At 39.9% G+C, this 4,930-nt stretch overlaps 1 pseudogene; it reads left to right on the forward strand.

The window, feature by feature from the left end:
• Positions 1-1,748: 1,748 nt before the first annotated feature.
• On the forward strand, positions 1,749-1,933 carry LOC121104684 (annotated as a pseudogene).
• Positions 1,934-4,930: the final 2,997 nt, after the last annotated feature.

Below are 4,930 nucleotides of genomic sequence, written 5' to 3' on the forward strand. Positions count from 1 at the left end.
ATATTGGGTTCTGAAGATACATTTTGGAGTAGTAGATTTATTTGCTCTGCAGCCTTGAACAAGTTGCTTAACCTTTCTCTGGCTTTCTGTGCCTCAGGTCCCTCATCTGAAAAATATGCTGGTTGTTAGCCCGCCCGTCCTTACGGACTCGCTAGAAACGATTGAGGAATGCTTAGAAATTTTTCGGGTCGCTTTTAAAAACAATTATTAAGAATTAAATTATATAGACTTGCAATGTTAAAACAAGGTAATAAATCAAAACTCATTACTTCCTAATTATTTTACTACATTTTTGTTTTATCTGTGCTCTTGAGGTTATTTATCACTACTATATTTCTGTGGCAAATACTGTATAATGGTGTGCTACTGCCCGTCAATTCCCAAATTGGTGTTCAGTGATGTCGGGTTGGTAGCTTGAAAACCCTCCGAGGAGAGTGTTCACACACAGAAATCAGCAAGCACTACAAATCAGAGTTTTGGACTTTGGAGAGCTCATTGATAAGCATTAAGTAGCATACCACTTAATGTATGAAAAATGCTTGTGGTGAGTGCTTAAGTGTTAGCTATAATAATTCATATTAAATAAATATATAACGAAATGTCAGGTCTGTGAATAAGATGAAACAGGTTGGATAATCAAGAATAACTTGGTGGGGGGCTCCTGGGTGGCTCAGTCTGTTAAGCGGCTGCCTTCCACTTGGGTTGTGATCCCTGGGTCCTGGGATGGAGTCCCGCCTTGGGCTCCCTGCTCAGTGGGGAATCTGCTTCTCTCTCTCCCTCTACTCCTCCTCCTGTTCATGTGCTCACTCGCTTTCTCTCTCAAATAAATAAAATCTTTAAAAAAAAAAAAAAGAATAACTTAGTGGAAGTATGTTGGTAACACTGGACAGGGCAGTCAGGGAAGGCTCTGGGAACAGGTGACATTTGAGCTGAGACCCAAAGGATGAGAAACTAATGAGAGCTGACAAGAGGAGGAAACAGACTCTGATTCAGGAAACAGCAAGGTGTGTTTGGGAAAGAAAATAAGCATGTTCCAAGTGGAGAGAATAAGTAGAAGGTGTGGGTGGAGAGGCAGATAGTGGCCAATCAGGTAGGGACCTGTTTGCCATGGTTGGGAATTTGACTTTATTCAAAGTGTAATCCACATACCATTGGAGGATTTTAAACCAAAAAGTGATGTGGTCCAGTGTATATTTTTAAAAGAGCACTATATCCCCCAGCCCTACACTGGGTGTTGGGAAATACTGCATTGACAAAATTGCCCCCCCCCCCGCCTTTATGAGACTTGAAGAACAGTTGAAGAGATGTGGTAGTCTTAAGAATAACACAAATAAAGGTAAAATCACAAATCATAATGAGACAAGGAAAAAAGGGGAGCAGGTTGCTAGGAGAATACAGAACTCAGCCCTGGAGCTTTCTTGACCAATGGGAGGGGTAGGTGTTCAGTGGGACAGACAATCATGAAGGAATAGGAAGACATGCTCTCATCCTTTGAGCCCTGTTCTGCCAAGCACTGTGCCATACTTGTAACACACATGAGCTTATTTAGTTTGCATAAGCTTCCTAAAGATAAAAGTGTTGTTATCCTCTTATACATAAAAGGAGGAGTATATGTATTACATCATCATAGAGTGAAGGTATTACATCATGAAACGTGGAGGTGATTCTAACACAAACCACATAACGAAGATTGAACAAGATTATGTAATGTAAAATGGTTAGCACATACCATGTGCTCGATATATGTTAGTTAGCTGTTTCATTATTTACATCATCCTAACAGACAACTTAAGAATTCTTCTTAGGCCACGAGGGGGAGGAGGAGGTGCAGTGTTCCCTCCTGAGCATGATGCTGGCTTTAGGTATTGATCTTAGGTATTGATCATTCTTCTCCTTTGGAGGAGTAAGCGGGAGAGGATGCAGTCTGAGTGCTCTCTCAAAAATATAAAAATTTAAAAAAAAACTGTACAATTAATTGCATTGTCGCAGATGTACACACGAATGAAACTACTGCTCCATTCAAGACACAAGGCTTTTCCTCTAGGTCACAACTTCCCTGTGTCCCTTTGCAGTCCGTCACTGCCTCCACCCTCAGCCCCAGGCAACCACCGGCACTATACGTGGGCTTGCATTTTTTTTTTAAGATTTTATTTATTTATTTGACACATAGAGAGATGCCCAACAAGAGAGGGAACATAAGCAGGCGGAGTGGGAGAGGAAGAAGCAGTCTCCCAGCGGAGGAGCCTGATGTGGGGCTCGATCCCAGAATGCCAGGATCACGCCCTGAGCGAAAAGCAGACGCTTAACGACTGAGCCACCCAGGCGCCCCCAGGCTTGCATTTTTAACAACGTTATGTAAAAGGAACTCTTGTATGCCTATATTCCTTTGTGCAGCATAAGGATTCTTAAATCTATCCATATTACTACATGGATCACCAGTTCAGGCTTCTTTATTGCTAAGTAGTATTCCTCTGTATGGATATATTCTGTCTGTATATTCACCTATTAATGGACATCTACGTAATTTCCAGGTTTTAGCCATTGTGAATAAAGCTATGATGAATATTCAAAAAAAATTCTTCTTAGGGCGAGGTTAGGATTGTCTTTGGGAAAAACCATTATAGGTAGACCAAAACTAGTGCTTCTTAAATAGAGTTTGCATGGATCATAGACTTAAATACTAGAGTTAAAACTATGAGATGCCTAGAAGAAAACCTAGGAGTAAATCTCCATGACCTTGAGTTAGGCAATGGTTTTTTAGATACAACACCAAAAGCACAGGCAACAAAAGAAAAAAATTGGATCTCATCATAATTAAAAACTTGTGCCCCAAAGGAAACCATCAAGAAGTAAAAAGACAACCCACGGAATGGGAGAAAATATCTCCAAATCATATATCTGATTAGGGATTTTCATTCAGAATATATGAAGAACTTTTATAAGACAATAATAGAAGATAAAGAATCCAATTAAAAATGGGCAACGGGGGGCACCTGTGTGGCTCAGTCGGTTGAGCAGCTGACTCTTGATTTCCACTCAGGTCATGATCTCAGGGTTCTGGGATCGAGCCCCACGTCAAGTTCTGCACTCAGTGGGAGTCTGCTTGAGGATTTCTCTCCCTTTCCTGCTGCCCCTACCTCCAGTCATGCACGCTCTCTCTTTCTATCTCATAAATAAATAAATAAATTGTTTTAAAAATGGGCAAAGGATGGGGTGTCTGGTCAGTGGAGCATGTGACTCTTGATCTCAGAGTTGTAAGTTTGAGCCCCACATTGAGTGTAGAGATTACTTCAAAATAAAAGCCTTTAAAAAATAGGCAAAGGATTGGAATAGACATAGTTCCCAAAAGAGACACAAATGGCCAATAAGGATGTGAAATGATGCCCAACATTAGTAGTTATTAGGNNGGGAAAGACAAATCAAAACCACAATGAGATATTACTTCTCACCCATGGGTGTGGCTATAATAAGAGTGAGATGATAACAAGTATTGGTAAGGAAGCGGAGAAATTGGAACCCTTGTGGTGGGAATGTAAAATGCTGTAGCCACTTTGGAAAAAGGTTTGGCAGTTCCTCAAAATGTTAAACCTAGAGTTGCCATGTGACCCAGCAATTCAACTCCTAGTTAATATCCAAGAGAAATGAAACATATATCCACACGAAAACTTGTACTTGACTGCCCATAACTTGCTCACGGTTATTATCCATAACACCTAAAAAGTGGAAACAAGACAAATATCCATTTTGTTTGTTATGAACGGATAAACAAAATGTGGTCTATCTATTCAGTGGACCTGGGTAAAAAAAAAAAAAAGTACTGATACATGCTACGACATAGATAAAACTTGAAAACATGCTAAAATAAGCCAAACACAAAAGACCGCATATTGTATAATTCTATTTATGTGAAATGTCCAGAACAGACAAATCTATAAAGACAGAAAGCAGACTAGTGGTTGTCTAAGGCTGGAGTGGTTGGGGGAATAGGGAATAGGAAATGACTGCTAATGAGTACAGAATTTCTTTTCGGGATAAAGAAAATGTTTTAAAATCAGATTGTACAATTCTGTGAATATACCAAAACCACTGAGCTATATACATTAAATTGGTGAATTTTAATGTATGTGTGTTATGTCTCAATATCTTTTTAAAAGATGAGCAATCATTTGGGAGATGTATTTTTCAAATATAAATTTCCTAGCTCTGCCCTAGAAACTGTGATTTGCTAGGTCCGGGAAGGAGCCCAGGAACCCTCACTCATCTCTCCAGTTTATTCTGATGCTGGTGGTTCAGGAACTGTACTTTGAAGAACGTTGCCCCCGAAGGCATAGGTATCCAGTAGCTTATGCAACAAAAAGATGAAAATAGGGGTATCTGCGTGGCTCAGTCAGTTAAGCATCTGCCTTCACCTAGGGTCCTGGGATCAAACCCTGAGTTGGGTTCCCTGCTCAGCCAGGAGACTGCTTCTCCCTCTCTCTCTGCCCCTCCCCCTGCTCGTACTGGCTTTCTCTCTCTCTCTCTCAAATAAATAAATAAATAAATAAATAAATAAATAAATAAAATCTTAAAAAAAAGAAAATAGTACTAATAGCTAGCAAGTATTGAGTGCTCACTATATGCTAAGCATCATTTTAAGTGCTTTACATGTTTTATCTCATTATCTCTATATACTATTACAGCTACTATAATTTTCCCATCACCACCTGCACATGAGGAAACTGAGGCAAAAGAAATTTATTGATTTGTTTAAGGTCACACAGCTAGTAAACAACATAACCAGGATCTGAATGTTAGGTCCAGACATTGTGGTTAAGCGGCTCCTCCTGAGAAAATGAGAGGAATTTGGGTTGAGTTGGGTTGAGTTGTTTTGTTGCTGTAGCTGAGAAGGAGCGGTAGAGACTTGAAGGTGGGAGATAATAAAGGAGCAAGC

The sequence above is a fragment of the Ursus maritimus genome, unplaced genomic scaffold (genome assembly GCF_017311325.1).
Source record: "Ursus maritimus isolate PB19 unplaced genomic scaffold, ASM1731132v1 scaffold_22, whole genome shotgun sequence".
NCBI lineage: Eukaryota > Metazoa > Chordata > Mammalia > Carnivora > Ursidae > Ursus > Ursus maritimus.